We start from the raw sequence: 23,022 nt of genomic DNA on the forward strand, positions 1-23,022 counted from the left end.
CACTTGGTTAATCCTCCGCCTGCGGCGCCGGCATCCCATAGGTGTGCCGGGTTCTAGTCCTGGTTGCTCCTCTTTCAGTCCAGCTCTCTGCTTTGGCCCCCGAAGGCAGTGGAGGATGATCCAAGTGCTTGGGCGCCTGCACCCACGTGGGAGACCAGGAAGAAGCACCTGGATCCTGGCTTTGGATCGGTGTAGCTCCGGCTGTAGTGGCCATTTTGGGGAGTGAACCAACGGAAGGAAGACCTTTCTCTGTCTCTCTCACTATCTAACTCTATCTGTCAAATAAAAAGAAAAAGATAATATTTCCTTCTAAATGAATTAGTTTTTCTCTTCTGTAATATGCACCATTGAGGAATTTTCAAAATTTTCACACACATGCTCTCTCTTTTTTTAAAATATTTATTTATTTACTTGAAAGGCAATGAGAGAGAGAGAGAGAGAGAGAGAGAGAGAGGAAGAATCTTTCTTCTGCTGCTTCACTCCCTCAAACAGCCACAATGGCCAGTGCTGGGCTGAGTTGAAGCCTGGAAACTGGAACTCCATCTGGGTCTCCCACCTGGGCACAAGGGCACAAGTACTTGAGCCACTTGCAGAGGCATTAGTAGGGAGCTAGATTAGAAGTGGAGGAGCTGGGACGTGTACCAGTGCCCATATGGGATGCCAGTTTGCAGGCAATGGTTTAACCCACTGTAGCACATCAGCAGCCTCCATATTCTCATTGACCTGAATCCTGTTACACTCTTCAGAGTCCATCATAGATTCTGAATTATCCTGAAAAATCTGTTCTTTGATTCATCAAGTATGCCTTTGCCAGTAGACCTATGTCATTCCCATGCCTCATCAGGAGAGGAAAAGGCAAGAGCAAATAGGATTAAGGAAAAGAATAATATACTTCCTTAGTGGTGTTCTTAAAAGGGAACCTTGAAAAGCTGCAGGCATAATATGGAAATCTCAGCAATTCTTGGTTCTCATTTTTGGGGCATCAGTTTGCTGCATGTTCATCTACAGCTTTCTTCATTGTGAAGTACTGAGCCTTGTGGATAATCCTGCTGCAGTAGTAACTATGATTCATTCATAAATTCATCTTAACTGTATGCTTTCAACCAAAATAATAGCTTTTTTATTTAGTAGGATTCTTTGTGTTATAATAGACAGACTTTTGTGTTGAAAAAAGACTTTATATGTTAAGGGCCTTCAGGAGAGTAGAGAGAAGGTAATTGTCTGAGAATGACATTAGTAATATGAAAAAATCATGAAAACTTACATTCAGAATTAGTTAATTTTTCCAATTCATCTGTACCAAGTATATGTTTCATTTCATATATACATGTATCTATTTCATTTCATATATATATAGCTGTATACCTATGCAATCTCTCTCTGTATATACATATGTATATATAGCAGTGATAAATATGGATTAAATGGTATAGATTCAAAAGGTTTATTCATATTGTCCATTTTTATGTATTTATCTTTTATTAATTGAGTCAGATGGGACAAAGTACTTTCTTAAGTTATGGTAGTGCTGATATATTATTTCTGAGTCTATAAAATAGGAAAGCATATTATATATAGTTACTTATAATTTAGGAGAATGACCAGAGTTAATGTAATTCTGCATAACCTTATGATGATTCTTCAAATGAAATAAATTTTAAAAATACATATTTTAAAATTTCTCTTTAGAAGTATAAGAAAGAGCATGGTATTCTGCATGTACAAATTCATTTTCTATTTTTAATTTACTTTTATTTTTAATATTTAAAATTTTTTAAAGATTTATTTATTATTTATCTATATGAAAGTCAGAGTTACACAGAGAGGAGAAGCAGAGAGAGAGAGAGAGAGGTCTTCCATCAGCTGGTTCACTCCCCAGATGGCTGCAACTGCTGGAGCTGCACAGATCCGAAGCCAGGAGCCAGGAGCTTCTTCTAGGTCCCAATGACTTGGGCCATCTTCTACTGCTTTCCCAGGCCATAGCAGAGAGCTGGATAGGAAGTGGAGCAGCCGGGACTTGACCTAGCTCCCATATGGGATGCAAGCTCTTCAGGCCAGGGAGTTAACCCGTTGCACCACAACGCCAGCCCCACAAAATCATTTTCAATCTTAAGAATGTTTTGCTCTTAACTAAATTTTTTCTAGGTTATCTGACAGGGCAGAGTTTATGAATTTCAAGTACAGGCTGAACCTACTGAATTCAGTACCTTGCAGTTTAATATTAAAAATAGCAAAGCTATAAAATAAGAAAGGATTCAATTTGATTTGTAAATACCAAATAGAAAAATGATATCTTTCTGGCGGGTGCCGCGGCTCAATAGGCTAATCCTCCACCTAGCGGCGCTGGCACACCGGGTTCTAGTCCCGGTTGGGGCGCCGGATTCTGTCCCGGTTGCTCCTCTTCCAGGCCAGCTCTCTGCTGTGGCCAGGGAGTGCAGTGGAGGATGGCCCAAGTGCTTGGGCCCTGCACCCCATGGGAGACCAGGAGAAGCACCTGGCTCCTGCCTTCGGATCAGCGCAGTGTGCCAGCCGCAGTGCGCCAGCCGTGCCAGCCATTGGAGGGTGAACCAATGGCAAAAGGAAGACCTTTCTCTCTTTCTCTCTCTCTCACTGTCCACTCTGCCTGTCAAAAAAAAAAAAAAAAGGAAAAAAAAAGTGATATCTTTCCCATTTGGAATCAAATATAGTGAGATTTCAAAGTAAATGTAGTATATCATTTTTTGCAAAATATTTCTCTAAACTGTTTGACATTTTCCAAAGTACCTAAGCCAATTTTTAAATCATACCATCTTTTGTTTTAATTATTTGTATCATGTTTCAACTGAAACAGATGTAGATAATAGTTAGATTTATTTCCAAAGTGTGTTCTTACAAGCATAATATAAATGTAGATGCTGATCGTAAGCAAGAGAAACAGGGATAATGAAATCTGTATATGAAGCAAAGTCTCATTCTGCAAATAACTTTAATTTTATTCAACCACATTTTCTTACCCAAGCTAATGAGAAGCAAGAAATATGTGTTTAAAGTCTCTCTTCATGACATGCTTCCTATTTTGTGAGGAATCAATTTCAATGAGAGGAAGGTGAAAGGAGTCAAATCTGGAAACTTCACTAACGATATACAGATTTATAATGTGTTTAAGAAAACACATTTTCAGTAATGAAAATATGTGCTTTCAAGATGAAAAACACAATAATTGTATAAAGTATAGAAAATACATTTCCCTAATATCTATCCACCCAATTTAACCATCAAATGTGGTAATGTAAAATAGTAAGAGATCATTGCTGAATACACAGATATTTGGGCATTTCCTGGGTACAACACTGTGCTAGGCATTATCTACGAGCCAATTCTGAAAAACAGGCAGGGGGCACTGCTAAGATTGGTCAGTTACATTGGGTATAGATAGTCTTTCAATGCTCAAATATGAATTTATAGAGGCTGGCATTGTGGCGTAATGGGTAAAGCCACTGCCTGTGATGTTGGCATCCCATATGTGTCCCAGCTGTTCCACTTCCTATCTAGATCCTTGCTAATGCACCTGGGAAAGCAGTGGAGGATGGCCCAAATGCTTAGGCTTCTGCATCCATATGAGAGACCCAGAAGAAGTTTCTGGCTCCTGGCTTCAGTCTGGTCCAACCCCGGCCATTGTAACCATTTGGGGAATGAATCAATGGATGGAAGGTATCTTTCTGTCTCTCTCTGTAACTATATAAAATAAATAAAGAAATCTTTTTTAAAAAAAAAGATGAGTTTATATATTGGAAAACCTAATGTGTTTTTAGATTTCTATAAACTTGTAGTTTTTATTCCTTTCATTTTAATTTGCATTTAATATATTAGTGTATTAGTCACTGTATGACTGACTATAAGGGATTCTAATATATAGCACAGTAATCATTGAAATAGTATGAAGGAAATTTTAAAAAGACTTGAACAGGCATTTCACAAAAGAATATATATTTATATATAAAGATGTTCAAAGTCATTAATTATTGGGAAAATACAAAGTTCAGCCATCACTACACACCAACTGGATCAGTTGAATTTAATGGGGAGAGAGGGAGAGAGGGAGGAAAGGAATATCATTGTGATCTTAGAATTGTATCTACGAATCACATTGAATCTGTTAAAAAAGAAAAAAATAAAGATGTTTTTCTCAAAAATAAATTAATTAAAAGCAGAAAGAAAAAATAAATATGAAAAGTAACCATGCCAAACATTGCAAAGGACTTAGAACAACTATAACTCTTGTATATTGTTGGCAGCATTGTAGAATGGTACATTCACTTTGGAAAACAACTTGGTAGTTCCATGTAAATTTCAAGATCACTTATTGTATTGTATTTCACTCTAAGGTTTTTATCTGAGAGAAAGAATAATTGTCTACCCAAAGACTTATACATGCATGTTCCTATTAGTTATACACATAATAGACAAAGCTGGAAACAGTCTTGTACTTCAGCATGTGCATGGCACTCTCATATAGGATGTGGGAATCCCAAGTAGCGATTTAACGACTGTGCCAAACACCTGCCCCAGAAAGAACTATCAACATGCTCAACAACATGCATGGATCTCTAAGAGATGATTTGCAAAAGAAATCTGCCATGGAAAAGAATATGGAGTATGATTCAATTAACGTGTAACTCATATATGGCAAATAAAATACAAGGGGACTTCAAAATGTTTATGGAAAAATTGGAATTAAAAGATAAGCTTATTTTGGTACAAAAAATAGAAATTCATGCTTAGTATTTTCATAGTACACATTTCCATGAATTTTTGAAGATTGCTTGTATGCATGGAATTGAAAAAAATTTTTGCACCAAAAGAAATTTGTCTTTCAATTCAAGTTCCCACAAATGTTTTGAAGTATATGCTTAGTTCAAATGACTCCATTTTGCTTAACAAAAGCTGACTGCTGACTTTGAAACTAATCAGACTTATGTTTAACTTAATAAATAATGTTTGCTTGAGAACTGCAGAACTGGTTTTGAGAAAGCCAGCTGAAACTGAAAAGCAATCTGGCTCCAATCATCCTATCTAAAGGATTGGATTTGTGACAGCAAGCTGAGGATAACTACTGTGACTCTTACTCACCTTTTATTGCCTGGCCAGAGGCCAACATACAACTGGCTCTCTTCTTTGTTCCCCTTGCTCCTGACACCCTGTCCCCCTTTACCTTCCTTCTGCTCCTGTCGGAAGTTTTCCTGCTAACTTGGGAATTTGACATGATCTTTACAACAGGAAATCCAACCATCTCCTCAGGTTACAGGCTGCCTGAATAAACCTGAGTTCCTCGGATCAACTCTTTTTCCTCAAGTATTGGCTTTCAAGTGATGAGCTGACCTGATCTTGTTTTGAGTAACAATTCCGTGAGCCAGCCAGGAGCTGAACGCCTCAGTAATCTAGCCCTATTGGCTTCCAATGGATAGAGCAATTGGCCATCGCAGCACATCGGGGCTTACACATTTAAATTACCAGAGACAGGAGCCAGTGTTTTAGCGTAACAGTTTATTTAAGTCACGGTCTGTGATGCCAGCATCTCATATGGGCACGGGTTTGAGACCTGGCTGCTCTGCTTCTGACCCATCTCCTTGCTGATGTGCCTGGGAAAGCAGTGGAGGATGGCCTAAATCCTTGGGCCCCTGCAGCTACATGGGAGACCCAGAAGAAGCTCCTGGCTCCTGGTTTTAGCCTGGCCCAGACCTAGCCTTAGTGGCCATTTGGGGAGTGAGCCAGCAGATGGAAGATCCCTCTCTCTGTCTCTTTCGTTCTTTCTGCAACTCTGACTTTCAAATAAGTAAATAAATAAATAAATCTTTAAAACTTTTGTGTGCACCAGCTGCTAGTGGCAAGCTATCCCCACTACTGGGATTTTAGGGACTTCCCAGCAGGTATCTAAAGTTCTTTTTTGCTCAGAGATGCTCCCTTCTCTCTGTATCTCAGCATCAGCTGCTTATAAACATTTTGCTGATGCAAGAAAACAGCACTTTCAAGAATTAACAAGCTTCAAGTTTTGTTAAATAGTTGACATAGATAAGTCAAACCAGTATGCACACTAAGAATCCTCTATTTCCACCATTTGGATTTCATGCCACTTGGAGCTAGCATAGGTCATTTCTTTCTGGTATCAGTGGTTGGCAGATAAGATTCTAAGACTGTTGTTCTGGTCCCTCCATGATGCAGATTTGATATGGAAGCATACTCTGTTTGTGTGAGAACTGTTTTCTCTTTGGTAAAATATGAGCAGTTCAATTTCAGTTCATACAAAAACTCTCTGAGCTATGTTTTAGCTGATTGGCAGCCTATAGTTAAGATTCTATGACTAAAATCTAAAAAATGATAATACCGCATGGCCTATGCACATTAGATTCTGAAGAGTAAGGAAGCCTAGGGACTCCCCTTGATCTCACAGGAGCCCCACGTCTGATTGACGATGGGGAATCAAATGTTCCAAGAGTAGTCAGACAACTCAATCTGTGGCAGGAGTCCCAAGAGAAATGCAAGAAAAAGCATTGCCCCAGGGATTAGAGTGCTGAATTGACAAGGACTTCCACACTTTTGAGGGCATGGGACATCTTGTGTGTTTTTGCTGGTGAATGTAGTTCTGGTTCTGCAATCTAGTTTGTGTTTTGTTTGATTATTAAACTAAACTGACAAAGTTAACATGTAAAAAGTTTTAGTTTGGTCTATTTGTTTCTTTGTCTATTTTCAATCTGATTACAACCTTGAATGATAAACTTATTTTAATACAAGTTTTATGTTAATAAAAGCTTTCAAGGTTGCTCAGTTTATTACTTCAACCACTTCTTGCTAAAATGTAACCATCTAAAAAATTTAACTACTAAACTCATTTAAGACTGAAAAGGGGAATACAGCTCTGTATGTAGAAGAGTAAGATGTGGTTTTGGAAATAAAGCTATAGAATATAAGGGATGTTTTTAATTAATAAAAGAGTAAAAGAGTTCATCAAGCTGCTAGAGGAGCGGCTTATTTTCCTGTCTCAGGATGTACGTATTGTATGTGTTACAGCTGTACATGTTGTACGTTAATTTCTGCCTCATAGAAGTCTCTTAAGGACTCTGTTTTAAATGGTTTACAGGCAAATTAGTGCTTACATAAATTGAAAGTAATACATTCATACAAATTCTTTGCAATTCATTGTGACCTAAATAAATTTTGTTATAAATATATTATTTTAAATATTTGGTAAAAAAAGATATCCTCAGAATTGTTAACAGACATCTATGGCTAGATTTGCTGTACAGAATGGTTATATTTCTCTCTGTTAGACATTTAAGCTTATAAAAATATAAATTTAACTTAAAACAGGTAAAAATACCATACAATCTTCATTGCTTTTTGTGTATCAAGTGTAACAATTTAATTTTCAAAGTTTTCCTTTGATAAGAAAATACCTTAATTTGATGAATGTTTGTCTAATATTTCAATTGTCATCAGTCATCTCAGTTGTTAAACATTAACAAACTGGGTAAATATAAATAAGCTAATGTCTCTAATTATAAATTCAGGTTCTCTTGGATTTTTGAGTTATATAAAGAAGACAATATGTTGGCCGGCGCCGCGGCTCACTAGGCTAATCCTCCGCCTAGCGGCGCCGGCACACCGGGTTCTAGTCCCGGTCGGGGTGCTGGATTCTGTCCCGGTTGCCCCTCTTCCAGGCCAGCCCTCTGCTGTGGCCCAGGAGTGCAGTGGAGGATGGCCCAGGTGCTTGGGCCCTGCACCCCATGGGAGACCAGGATAAGCACCTGGCTCCTGCCATCGGATCGGTGCGGTGCGCCGGCCGCAGCGCGCCGGCCGCGGTGGCCATTGGAGGGTGAACCAACGGCAAAGGAAGACCTTTCTCTCTGTCTCTCTCTCTCACTGTCCACTCTGCCTGTCAAAAAAAAAAAAAAAAAAAAGAAGACAATATGTTGAAGTTTATTATTAATACATTTGCACAAATTGTTAACATATGGTGATTCAAGACTGATTTAATATAAGTTAACATTCTATATGCTATTTAGTTGATAAAACAGAAAATTTTATATTAATTTTGCGATTTTAAAAGGATTAATTCAAAATATAAATTAAAGGAACCAGATGGTAAGGGAGAAAAACATGTAAAGAAGCTATGAGATTGAAAATGTATTTTTGGTGAAAAAAGTTTTAAGAAACTGATTTTTGGGGGCCGACATTGTGGTGTGGCTGGATGAGCTGCCATCTGCAGCAGCAGCATTCCATCTGGGTGCTGATTCCAGCCTCAGCTGCTTCACTTCCAAACCAGCTCCCCACTAATGTGCCTGGGAAAGCAGTGGAAGATGGCCCAAGTGCTTGTGCTCCTGCATCCATGTGGGAGACCCAGGAGAAGCTCCTTGTTCCTGGCTTCAGTCTGGCCCAGCCTTGGACTCTGAGGCCATTTGGGGAAGGAACCAAAGGATGGAAGATTTCTCTCTCTCCGTTTCTCCCTCTCTCTCTCTGCAACTCTGCATTTCAAAAATAAATCTTTTAAAAAACTTAGTTTTTGAATAAAAATCATTTTATATAAAATTTTTGACCTAAAGAAAACTAGAATATAAAATAAAATAAAAACATTTTAAAGTATTAAAAAACAGAATATAAAATAAAAGATAAGGCATAACTAAAGTTTTAAGTAAATTGTAAAATGTCTAAGCAAGTCACAGAAGATTTGAGAATATAAATAATAAAATGTTTGTATATGATAAAGGTGACTAAAAGTTTAAAAAGTATAAGTCTTGCTAAAAGATAAAAATTAGTACATTGACATAAAACCAAAGTTAAATTTCCATGTTTAAAAGAAGGCTTTCTTAAACTCTTAATCTTCTCTTAATAAAACTTTATAAAACTTGACCTAGAAAAACCATTTTTGTGGTTTGTCAAAATAATTTCTTATACTGTGTGCTGTCTATATTGGATTTTTATTTGATATTTTTAAAAGCATCTTTATTGCTGTGTAATTTTGATACAATAAAATGTACCAATTTTAAGGGTAGAGTTTGATAAGATTTTACAAATGTGTATAGTCATATAGCCAGCACTGCACTTCCATCTACCCCAAAGTGTGCTTGAGCTGGTTTGCTATCAGCCACGTCTCCCACTCCTGACTCCTGGAAGCACTCATCTCCTTTCTGTCTTAAATCTCATTTAAATAGGACCATATAGTACAGAGTATTTTGTGTTAGCTAGCTAAAAAATGGAGTCTTAAGTTTTATATAGATTTATTTAAAATATTTAAACAATCAACTTCATTACTTAACTAATCCTTGACCCTGGATAAATCACCCTGATTAAGTGGATGACAATTATTTCATAATGATCAGGCATACTATTTTGACCAAATGTTTGAAACCATTTAACATCTTGGGCAGACTTTTTCAGAATCAAAGTTCTAAATTAATTTTTTCGACCTTGAGATTTCCATATGTGTCCCGGAGATCCTGAAAGCATGTATCGCTCATCTTAGAGATAATAGCTAATTAGGATGATAGAGATTATTTAAAAAGCATTGTCAAGTTATAAAATGTTGTTAAACTGTGTGTATTGATGTAAATATCCTAAAATTATATACATTTACAAAAGTGAAAAGGTCCTAGTGTAATATTGTCAGTCATGATTTATATTTTAATGTAAAGGATATTTCAGATTGTCCCTCCCATTGTGGCAGAGGCCTCTGTCTTTTAATTAAACTTGACAATTAAAGTTGTGATAGAGGCCGTCCCAAGGTCAGAAGAAGAAAAAGGGAGGCATCTGTCCAGGGAATGAAATGTGGCTATTATCTGCTTGTCTATGAATGCTTCAACTGTAGTTCCTACCTGCTTCTATGTAACCATTTCAGGTTCTGCTCCTTATACAGAGCCATGATATTAACACTTGCCAGACAGCAGACAGCTCAGTATGTGTTAAAAAAACAAAAACAAAAACAAAAACAAAACCACTTCAGTAACTAGGTTGCCATGCATGGTATTGTATCAATCTTGTGGCTGCTATGTAACATTAGAACAATCCAATCAAATGTGTGCAGGTAATCATAAAAGGGAGACAAAGTGGCTAAAACCATATATAAGGGAAAACCTTTCTTTGGGGCTCAAGATTTTAGATAAAAATTCCACTTGGGCCTTATGCCGGCTATAATAAAAGACTACTTCCTGTTAAGAGGCCTTGCTGTCTTGTCTCAGTATGCAAATCCTGCTACACTATCATATGCCCAGAGGCCGAGAGAACAAGTTTTGTAAAAACTTCTGAAATGCTTTCTAACATGCTCAATTCAATAAAAACAACTGAATCCCCTTGCCAATTATTGAGCTGTTATCAACAATTTTAACTGTGGCTTTTTTGTTTTCAACAGACAGAGTGGACAGTGAGAGAAAGAGACAGAGAGAAAGGTCTTCCTTTGCCGTTGGTTCACCCTCCAATGGCCGCCGCAGCCGGCGCGCTGCGGCCGGCGCACCGCGCTGATCTGATGGCAGGAGCCAGGTACTTATCCTGGTCTCCCATGGGGTGCAGGGCCCAAGCACTTGGGCCATCCTCCACTGCACTCCCTGGCCACAGCAGAGAGCTGGCCTGGAAGAGTAGCAACTGGGACAGAATCTGGCGCCCTGACCGGGACTAGAACCCGGTGTGCCGGCGCCGCAAGGCGGAGGATTAGCCTAGTGAGCCGCGGCGCCGGCCTTAACTGTGGCTTTTAAAAAGTCTTTTGTTATCCACAAATCTGATTCTTCTCTCAAAGCATTTGCAATAAGATTCATGGAAAAGACTCTAACAAATAATCTTAAATACAGATATCTGACAACTTTAAAAATTCATGAAACTGCTAAGATCAAACAAGGCACAATGAATTCAATGAGACTGACTAAACTGACAAAATTTGCCATTTTCTAAGTATTTTACTTAAAATATTATTGGTTCTATATTTAACTTTTTATCTTCTGGGTTTAAGGTACAAGATTTTCTGTGGTTTACAAAACATTGGCAAAGCACACTTTTGTAAATAAAGAAACATTTATGTGTTCTTCATACCTAATTTCTCCAAATTAAAAAAAAAACTATTTACAAATGTTTTTGTTTTTCATTACAAAATGAATATTCATATAAGTTCAATAACATCTGTTCTTTTCATAACAAGATACAATTGGAGACACTGACATGTTTAAAAATATACATAAAATGCCTGACTTCAAGAGTTCCTAGCCCTGTAGTGAGTAAATAAAAGTGTTGCTTCTTGGTAGGCCCTAAAACTTCAAAATATTACATACTAGAACTTAAAACATCTAAAGTCTGCGACGGGCATTGCAGTGCAGTTGATTAAGCCACCACTGAGTACCCACAGCTTATATCAGAGTGCCTTGTTCACGTCTCAGCTACTCTGCTTCTGATACAGTTGCCTACTAATACAGCTGGGAGACAGCAGATGACAACTCAAATGCTTGAGTCTCTGGTCCACTCCAGCTGTTGCAGGTATTTGGGGAGTGAATCAGCAGATGGCAGATATTAAATCAATCTTTTTTTGTTTCACTTAAGCAGATAGTCAAACCCCACACTGAAATTTAACTATTATAACTCTGTTCATTATTTTCATGATGTAATCTCTTATTTGTTATGTTCTTGTTTGCTTTATTTTATAATTTCTTTTTTGGACTCTATGCATATTGCCTGTCAGAATTCTACAGAAGTACAACTCCTAAACAAAAAATGCTGACTTGCAATTTAAGACAATAACTTGCCTACAAAACTGGTACAGTTAAATTCAACAAAAAAGTTAAACTGAGAACTACTTCTGAAACCTCTTTTCTGGGACCAGTGTTTTGTGGTACTGTGGGTTAAGCCATTTCTTGTGATACCAACATCCCATATGAGAGCCAGAGTTCTACCTGTTCCGTTTCTGACCTAGCTCTCTGCTAATGAACCTGGGAACAGTGGAGGATGACCAAGTAATTGGGAACCTGCCACCCAATGTGGGAGATCCAGATGGAGTGCTAAGTTCCTGACTTTGGCCATTGTGACCATTTTGGGAGTGAACCAGTGGGTTGAAAATCTCTCTCTGTCTCTCCCTCTCTCTCTGCACTTCAAATAGATAAAGAAATCTTAAAGAAATCTCTTGGTTGCTCAAATGTGGCTAAAGGGCTTTTGACATTGATGCCTGGTCATCAATAACTTTCTCCCTAATATGAGACCTGATAAGACCAGCAACCAACACAGGTACATCCTGGCTATAAGAATCAAAACAGAGCCTAGCTACAGGATGTTGCTTGGTAAGTGACGTTTTCAGAAATGATCTGGGTTACAAGAGAAGAATACAAAAACTTTCAGAACCAAAATGGAGTCACTTATGTCAACCATAAACAAAAATAGGTAAGATTGAAAAGTTATTTTAAAAGTTCTTTTATGTTAACAGGGGAAATGGGGTGAGGAGTATATGGAAACTGTATACATTACTATTCCATAATTTTTGTTTTGTAAATTTAAAACTATTCTCAAATAAAATTCTTAAAACATAAAAAGGGCCCTTATACTTGACTACTGGTCCCAAGTAAAGACAAATATTGATAAAATTAAGACAAATACTCCAAGTAATAGTAATGGAAACTTAAGGTTTATGGTTATAATGTGATGTATGCAAAAATTATGCAAACAGACTCTAAACTACCATCCAAACAAATGCCTTTAGCTATCTTTCTCTAAAAGAAGGGGGCAAAAGCAAAAGTATTTCACCATGTCAGTGTCTTCCATTTCAAAATCTTCCATCTTCATTCCTATTCAGCAGTAAGTAGACAACAGAAGTTGATGCTCCATCTTCCATTGAAATAGAATGAATGATTGAGAGGAATTTATAGCCTTAGCGCAAATGGCTCCATCATGCTTAACAAAAGCTAACTGCTGACTTTCCAACTAATCAGACTTACAGTTAACAGATAAATAATGTTTACTTGAGCATTCCAGAAACTGCTTTTAAGAAAGCCAGTTGAAATTGCAAAGTAATCTAGCTTTGCTTAGCATGTTCAGAGAATTGGATTTATGATAGCAAGTCAAAGATAGGTAATACTGTGACTTTGTGCAGCTTCTTATCACCTGGCCAGAGGCCAATATAAAGCTTGTCCTGTCCTTTGTCCCCCATGTTTCTGATCCCTCCATTACCTTCTCTTTCAGTTCCTTTCAAATATGTTCTGCTAGCCTCAGAATTTGACATCATCTTTATGACAAGAAGGCCCCTCAGAATTAGATCCGAACTAAAGGAAATCTATGAAATGACAGATATAGAATTCAAAGTAATAATTGTAAGGTCACACAATGAGATGCACAAGATACAAGAAAATACATCAGAAATGAGGAAATCAATGAGTGACATGAATAAAAATATTACTAAAGAGATAGAACTGATTAAGAAGAACCAAACAGAAATTTTGGAAATGAAATATTCAATCAGTGAAATAAAAAATATGATTGAGAGCTTTAACAGCAGAATAGACCAAGTGGAAGAAAGAATTTCTGACCTTGTGGACAAGAATTTTGAAATAACCCAATCAGACAAAAATAAAGACAAAAGAATTTAAAAGAATGAAGGAAGTCTATGTGAAATATGGGATATGATTAAATGTTTAAATATTTCTATTATCAGTATTCCTGAAAGAGAAGAAAAGGAAAAAGTCATTGAGAACCTGCTAAATGAAATAATAGCTGAAAATTTCTGAGGTCTTGAAAGAGACATGAACATCCAGATGCAAAAAGCTTAAATACCCCAAGCAGACTCAACCAAAAAAAGGTCTCCAAGGCATATTGTCATCCAGTTGTCAAAAGTCTAAGACAAGGAAAGAATCCTCAAGACAGTAAAAGTGTCAAGTTATGTATAAAGGAAAACCAATTAGAGTAACATCAGAATTCTCAGTGGAAACCCTACAGGCCAGAAGAGAGTGAGGTGATATATTAAAGTCTTGAAAGAAAAACACTTCCAACCAAGACTATTATAGGCCAGCACCGTGGCTCACTAGGCTAATCCTCTGCCTGTGGTGCCAGCACCCTGGGTTCTAGTCCTGGTTGGGACGCCGGATTCTGTCCCGGTTGCCCCTCTTCCAGTCCAGCTCTCTGCTGTGGCCCGAGAGTGCAGTGGAGGATGGCCCAAGTGCTTGGGCCCTGCACCCCATGGGAAACTAGGAGAAGCACCTGGCTCCTGCCATCAGATCAGCGAGGTGCGCCAGCTGCAGCATGCAGGCCGCGGCGGCCATTGAGGGGTGAACCAACGGAAGGAAGACCTTTCTCTCTGTCTCTCTCTCTCACTGTCCACTCTGCCTGTCAAAGAAAGAAAGAAAGAAAGAAAGACAAAAAGTGAGAGAATTCCCCATTACCAGACTAGCCCTAAAGTAATTCTAAGGGTGTCCTGCATTAGAAGTAAACATGAAGCACATGTCACCACCAAATATTCAAACAGAGCAGGTAGACTCATTATTCGATCAACGAAATGATAGGTCTTAGTTCTTATCTATCAATACTAGTCTTAAATGTAAATGAATTAAATTCACTAACCAAAAGACTTAGGTTGGTTGAAAGGATAAAAAACCACAATCCCACTATATGCTGCCTATAAGAAACTCATTTCATAAAGATACGCACCCACTGAAAGTGAAGTGTTGGAAAATGATATACCAGGCAAATGGAAACCAAAAGTCAGTAGGCATAGATATCCTGACATCAGAAAAAACAGACTTTAAATCAAAAACTGTAAAAAGATATGAAGAAGGACATTATATTTTGATAAAGAGTTCTATTCTGCAAAAAGTTATAACAATCACAAATATATATGCACCCAACACAAGACTACCCAGATATGTACAGCAAATACTATTAGACCAAATGGGAGAGATAGACTCTAAAACAATAATAGTTCTTGACTTCAACACTCTCTTGTCATCAATGGACAGGTCATCTAGACAGAAAATTAATAAAGAGACATCAAAGTTGAAACATGCTATCCAGCAAGTGGATCTAACAAACAATTTCAGGACATTTCACCCAACAGCTATAGAATACACTTTCTACTTGTTAATAAACTGGTGCCTTCTCCCCAAGCCCAGCCTGGCTTACTAGAAGTCAGGTGACCAAATGGCCCAATCACAAGTGTCAGCTCCACCCCCACCCTAACGGGATTTGCCGCTCCCACTCTGCAAAGCTGTATAAGACCTGTTCCCCCATACAGGCTATTGTTCTCTCTGTGCACGGGGAAGCAGCCTGTCGGGTTTCCCCCACCCGACAATAAACCATTTCCCTTACTCCAGTGTTTGTGTGTTTTCTGGTGGCCTTTCCTTTCACTTCTCATCAGCACATGGAACATTCTCTAGGATAGGCCACATATTAGGCTACACATCAAGTCTCAGTATATTTAAAAAGATTTAAACCATATCACGTAACTTCTCAGATCATAAAGAATAAAACCAAAAACGAACAATAGCAAAAATAATAGAACACTCATAAATACTTGAAAATTAAGCAACATGCTACAGAATTATCAATGGTTCATTGCAAAAATTAAAAAGGAAATAAAAACTCTTTTGAAATAAATAAAAAAATAAAACACAACATAGAAAAACTTACGGGGTGGCCAGCGCCGCAGCTCAATAAGCTAATCCTCTGCCTGCGGTGCCAGCACCCTTGGTTCTAGTCCCGGTTGGGGCACCGGATTCTGTCCCGGTTGCTCCTCTTCCAGTCCAGCTCTCAGCTGTGGCCCAGGAGTGTAGTGGAGGATGGCCCAAGTGCTTGGGCCCTGCACCCGCATGGGAGACCAGGAGAAGCACCTGGCTCCTGGCTTCGGATCAGCGCGGTGCGCCGGCCGCAGCGGCCATTGGAGGGTGAACCAACGGTAAAGGAAGACCTTTCTCTCTGTGTCTCTCTCTCTCACTGTCCACACTGCCTGTAAAAAAAAAAAAAAAAAAAAAAAAAAAAAAAAAAAAAAACAACAAAAAAAAAACAAAAAAAAAACTTATGGGGTACAGCAAAAGCAGTATTAAGAAGGAAGTGTACAACATAGTGTGTATATCTGAAAAAGAGAAATGTCCCAAATTAAAAGATCTAATGATGCATCTTTAAGACTTAGAAAAAGAACAAACAAGACCCCAAATCAGCAGAAGGCAAGAAATAATAAGAAATAGAGCAGAAATAAATTAAATTCAAACTAAAAGGAATACAAACTATCAAGAAAACAAAAGGTTGGTTTTTTTGAGAAGATAAAGTAGATAAACTTCTAGCAAGACTAACAAAGAAAAAATTCAAGTCAATAAAATTAGAGATAAAAAAGTAGATATTGGGGGCCAGCACAGTGGCTCACTTGGTTAATCCTCTGCCTGAGGCACTGGCATCCCATATGCGCACCGGGTTCTAGTCCCGGTTGCTCCTCTTCCAGTCCAGCTCTCTGCTGTGGCCCGGGAGTGCAGTGGAGGATGGCCCAAGTGCTTGGGCCTCTGCACCTGCATGGGAGAACAGGAAGAAGCACCTGGATCCTGGCTTCGGATCTGCGCAGCGCTGGCTGTAGCGGCCATTTGGGGAGTGAAGCAACGGAAGGAAGACCTTTATCTCTGTCTCTCTCTCACTGTCTATAACTCTACATGTCAAATAAAAAAAAAAAAGTAGACATTACACTTGACATGACTGAAATACAAAGGATCATAAGAAACTGCTATGAAGAACTATGTGCTAATAAACTGGAAAATGGATAATTTCTGGATTAATATAATCTACCTAGCAAGATTAAATCAAGAAGATATAGACAAGCTAAAAAGACCAATGCCAAGCAATGAGATTGATGCAGTAATCAAAAATCTTCCATCAAGGAAAAGTCTGTGACCTGATGCTTTTACTACTGAATTCTACAAAGCATTTAAAGAAGTAACTCTAATACTCTTCAGACTTCCAAAATATTGAATTGGATGGAATTCTGCCAAACTCTTTGTATGAAGCCAGAATTACTTTGCTATCAAAACCAAACAAAGACATGTTATGAAAAGAAATCTATAGGCCTATATCTTTAATGAACATAGATGCAGAGGTTGGTGCTGTGGTATACTGGGTAAAGCTGCTGCCTGTGGCACCAGCATCCCATATGGACACCAGTTTGAGTCCAGGCTGCTCAACTTCTGATCCAGCTCCCTGCTGGTGCACCTGGGAAAGCAGCACAGTATGGCCCAAGTGCTTGGGACCCTGCACCACATGGGAAACCTGGAAGAAGTGCCCGGCTCCCACTTCAGACTTGACCAGCCCTGACTGTTGCAGCCATCTGGGAAGTGAACCTGTGGATGACAGATCTCTCTCTCTACCTCTCCCCGCCCTCCATAATCTTCCTTTCAAATAAATGAATAAATCTTTAAAAATGAACATAGATGCAAAGATTCTCAACAAAATACTCGCAGATCAAATCTAGGACCACATCAAAAGCATTATACATCAAGATGAAGTGTGATTTATCCCAGAAATGCAAGGGTGGCTCAATATTTGCAAACCAATAAACATCGTAAATCTCAACAATAGAATGCAAAAACTCCATATGATCATCTCAATAGATGCAGAGAAAACATTTGATAAGATTCATACCCCTCCATGTTAAAAACCCTCCACAAATTAGGTATAGAATGAATATTCCTCAAAATTATAAAGGCTATATACTGAATGGGAGAAACCTGAAAGCATTTCCCCTCAAATCTAGAACAAGAAAAAGTTGCCTATTTTCACCACTCCTATTCAATGTAGTAATGGAAGTTTTAGCAAGAGCAATTAGGGAAGAGAAAAAACTAAAGTGCATCAGATTGGAAAAGAGGACGCCAAAGTATCCATGTTTGCAGATGGCATGATTTTGTACATGGAAAAACCTGAACACTCCACGAAAAATCTACTAGAATTGATCAACAAATTCAGTAAAATTCCAGGTTACAAAATAGACATAAGGATACATTCACAGAAAAAGAAATCAAGAAAGCCCATTTACAGTATCCACAAATATCAAATATTTAAGAATAAATTTAAACAATGAAGTGAAAGATCTCTATAATAAAATTATCAAATATTGGTGAAAGGAATCATGAAGGGCACAAAAAAATGGAAAGATAATCCTTGCTCATGGGTCAGAAGGATCAATATCATTAAAATGTCTATACTATCTAAAGCAATCAATAGATTTCAATGCAGTCCCTCTCAATATCAATGACATTCTTTATAGAACTAAAAAATAATCCTAAAATTCATATGGAATCACATAAAACCCAGAATTTCCAAAGTGATCCTGAGCAATCAAAATCAACATGAAGGTATCAGAATACCTGAGTTCAAAGCACACTACAGAGCTATAGTAATTAAAATTGCTTGGTACTGGCATAAGCACCAATACATAGATTGATGGAATAGTTTAGAGAGTCCAGAAATGAATCCACATACATGTAGCTAACTGATTTTTGCCAAAAGTGCCCAAATCATACAGTGGAGTAAAAGTTTTTGGCTTCTTAAATAAACCTTATTTCTTTGCTTCAACTCTTGTCCCTTGAGTATTGGCTTTCAAACTGCAAGAAGCCGTGACCATGTTTTTGGTAACAGAAGTATTCATGTACACTTTTTAGTAAAATACAGTATTATTTTCCCAGGACTATTAGAGGAGGTAGGGATGGAAATAAGCTGCAAGGGAGACAGGGAACTTTTTGGATTTGAATATTCTGTAGGTGATTTTAAATGTAACCTACATGGGTATATATATTCTTCAAAACCCAATGAACGGTGCAATTTTAGTCATATATAAGTTATACAGTAATAAGGTTTATTTTGAAAAGAAAAAATAAATGTTTTTAAACATGTTCATATACCATATGGAAGAATCAATGTTTTAAATTAGTAGACTCCAGATATCCCTTAGCAAATTTCAACTATACAATGCATAATCATTAATCATAGTTGCCATACTATTCATTAGATCACTAGGATTTAATCATCTTCTAACTGAAACTCAATATTTGCTAAGGTAATAGATCTTAAGTGTTTTTACCACCCATATAAAAATAGTAATAAGCTTGATTGTAAAAAATTAAATGAGATAAATAAAACATATTGTACATATATTTACATATAGTACCTAAATAAAAATTTTAAAAATAGCCTCTAACACAATTGACAATTGAGTAAGTATCTTAAGTCACTCTTGGTACAGTGATGACAAAATTAGTCATCTAAACCATGACATTACATTTTTTAAGTTAATGTATTTATGAGATAGAGAGCGAGCGAGTGAGAGAGAGATAGAGAGAGAGAAGGAATCTTCTATCTGCTAGTTTACTCCCAAAATGCTCACATCAGGACTGGACCAAGATGAAACTGGGAGCCAAGAATTTAATCTGAGTCTTCCATGTGGGTGGCAAGGACCCAACTACTTGAGCCATCTTCTGCTGCTTCCCAGGATGTATATATTCAGGAAGCTGAAATTGGGAGCAAAGCCAGGACTCAGAATCTGGAATTCTAACACAGGAAGTGGGCATCCCAAGTGCTATCTCAACTGCTTTGCCAGATGCTGGCACTAAAATTATTTTCAAAAATATATTTTAGAAGAAGAGAGACAGAAACAGGTAGATGGAGATAGATAACTCTCATCTTTTGTTTCACTCCCTAAATGCACACAATGGCAAGCTGAGGTTGAGCGAGGACTGAAACCGGTATCCAAGAATACCATCCTGTTCTCCCAGGTGGGTGGCACAAACTATTTCATTTGAGCTATCACTACTACCTCCCAGAGTCTGCATTAAAAGGAAACTGGAGTCAGAAGCTGAAGCTAGATTTCAAACTCAGGTACTCCAATATGGGATATGGTTGTCTTAACTACTAAGCTATATGACCACTTTTATGACCATTTCGAGAGTGAAAGGGAGAAACCTCCAGGACATCCTGTATAAACTGGAACTTCCATACACAAATGGGAATATTTGGTCACTGTAAATATGGATGAGTCATACTGTGACTAGGTCCCAGCAGCAAGGTTTCATACACTCCTTACAAGTTGTCTCTTTCCTCTTTCCACCTACTTTTGTTCCTTTACCCTAATTACCTTCTATTCTACTGATTATGCTCTCTTCATAGACCGTCTACAGACAACATATTCTGATACTTCCTACTGAAATGTGAAAATAAAATTGTGCCTTTAGTAATTACAAACAGAGCTTCTTACTAATACTCAAATTGATATACATTTTTATTTGTGAAATTACTGAGATTAGTATTACTGTAAATGAGACAACATATTGACTACAAGTCTAAAACTATGATGCTTAAATATGATAATTTTAAAATTTTATATCAGCATTTATTTTCATTTTCTCTCAGAAATGTATAGTTACCCATGTTGATGAGTTATTTTATTTTTTATAAAGCTAATCTAGAAGATCATGCACATCCTTGCCTTTATAAATTAGCAAGTTCATACTCAACAAAGAACATAATTTTCATATTGTCTTCACCATTCTTGTTATTCATGTAAAAATGATCTTCTGTGTTCATTACCCTTTTCTACCTCATTCTTGAACTTATTTGAGCAAAGGTTGGAAAACCACCTGCCAAGGATACTTGCAGTGGACCCTACTTTTCAAAACAAGTTGGTAAATGGCCTCTAATGTTCCTTGTAACTTTCAATTGTCTTTCAGTGAAGAGAATGAGAGACAATTAAAAAGTAGGGATGAGAATGATTAATAAGCACTTAAAATACTGTATCTGCATTTGCATATAACCTGAATACAAATGAAATCTAATGCATATTTTAAATTTTGTCATATCCATGTGAACTTATTTACAATAGTATCTTAAATATCTTTAAATTTATTTTTATTTATTTTTCAAAGGATTATTTATTTGTTTGAAAGGCAAAGTTACAGAGAGAGAGAAAAACAGACAGAGAGATCTTCCACCCACTGTTTCACTCCCCAGTGGCTACAACAGCCAGGACTGGGCCAGGAGCCAGGAGCTTCTTTTGAGTCTCCTATGTGGGTGCAGGGGTCTGAGGACCTGACCATCATCTGCTGTTTTCCCAGGCACATTTAACAGGGAGCTGAATCAGAAGTGGAGTAATCGGGACTTGAACAGGTTCCCATATGGGATGCTGGCTCTGCATGAGGGGTTTTAACCTGCTGAGCCACAATGACGGTGCTTAAATTAATTTTTACTTATTGGAGAAGCAGAGAGATATATGTGGGGGGAGAGAGAGAGAGAGGAAAGGGGAGAGGAGTTTTTGATCTTCTTTTATTATCTTTAAATGCCTGTAATAACCAGAGCTGGGCGGGTCAAAGCCAGGAACCTGGAATTAAACCAGGTCTCCCACCTACATGGCAAAGACCCTGGTACTAGAGCTAAGTACAGTAGCCAACTGTTGCCTTCTGTTGCCTCCCTGGGTACTTATTAGCAGAAAGTTGGAATTGGAAGTGGAGGCAGAACTGGAAACCAGGCACTCCAATATGTAACACAGGCACCCCAAGTGGAATTTCAACCACTGTGCCAAAGCTTGCTCCCATAAAATACTAAATAAAAAGTCATACAACATTTTTGGGATTTTCTACTTTTGGAGATTCTACGTCTGTCATAGTAAAGCCCTTTATTTGATAAAAGATCGCTATTTCTGCTTTTTATGGACTATATGTGATTTATCAATAAGATTTCTTTTTAATGTGATTTATGTCATTATTAATCGTTCAGTAAAAATTTGGAACATGTTTACTATCTAATTTAGGGACAATTAAGATACTGAACTTTGAAATATATAATTACCACTTGAAGTAATGCTTGAATATTTAATACTACTTTTAATTATCTTATTTTGCATTAATACATAAGGATAATAAAATAAAAATGATTTTTCCTTCTATTTTTCTCCACTTGGAAGCATCATGGGTTTTCCTTAATTATAATGAATTTTGTTCATAGCTACCTTTATAGGGAGAATAGAAAATGGAGTCAGAGCTTAAGCAGCAAGTATTCCTTACTTGGAGACTAAACACTTTTAAAGTCTGAAGTCTAGAATTCATGATAGAATTGCTTTGGATAAACTCTCACATGCTTGTTCTTAGATTTCTTTGTGTGTAGAAGAGCTTGATCTGGCTAATTTTCTACACATGAGAAGCCTTTGCTGACAGGGGAAAATTTAGGACTTCTTTCCATTGAACTCCCCACTACATTTTAAGTGACTGAGTGATACAGTGCATGAGTGTGGCAATGTCAAAGACTTATGAAAGTAGCGATGTTTGGCTATGGATAAAAATGTCATAACAGAGGGGTGGGTGGTGTGGCACAGTACTTAAAGCTATTGCTTGGGATGTTCACATCCCATATCCGAGTGCCAGATTGAGTTCCAGCTACTCTTGTTCCTATCTAACTTATTGCTCATCCACCTGGGTAGGTAGTGAGTGATGGACCAAGTAGTTCGGTTCCTTCCACCCATATAGGAGACTCAGATGGAGCACCTGGCTCCAGCTTCAGCCTGGCCCAGCCTTGGGGAGTCAACCAGAGGATGGAAGGTCTCTGTTTCTTCCTGTCAGTATTTTAAATAAATAGATAAATAAACCTTTTAAAATGCTATTAGAGGAGCCAGCGCTGTGGTGTATTGGGTTAAGAGGCCACCTGCAATGCCAGCATCCCATAAGGGCACTGGTTTGAGTCCCAGCTGCTCCACTTCCAATCCATCTCCCTGCTAACGTGCCTAGGAAAGCAGCAGCACATGGCCCAAGTGCTTGGGGCCCTGCAACCCATGTGGGAGACCCGGAAGAAGCTTCTGGCTCCTGACTTCAGCCCAGCCCAGTCCCGGCCATTGAGGTCATTTGGGGAGTAAACCAGCAGATGGAAGAGCTCTCTTTCTCTTGTTTCTCTCTCTCTCTCTCTCTCTCTCTCTTTCTCTCTCTCTCTCTCCCTCTTTTCTTGAATTTCTATGTCTCTCTGCCTTTCAAATAAACAAATGAATCTTCAAAAATACCATTATAGACTCATTTTTGTTTCAGAGATAGG

Source organism: Oryctolagus cuniculus, chromosome X (assembly GCF_964237555.1).
Source record: "Oryctolagus cuniculus chromosome X, mOryCun1.1, whole genome shotgun sequence".
NCBI classification, from domain to species: Eukaryota; Metazoa; Chordata; class Mammalia; order Lagomorpha; family Leporidae; genus Oryctolagus; species Oryctolagus cuniculus.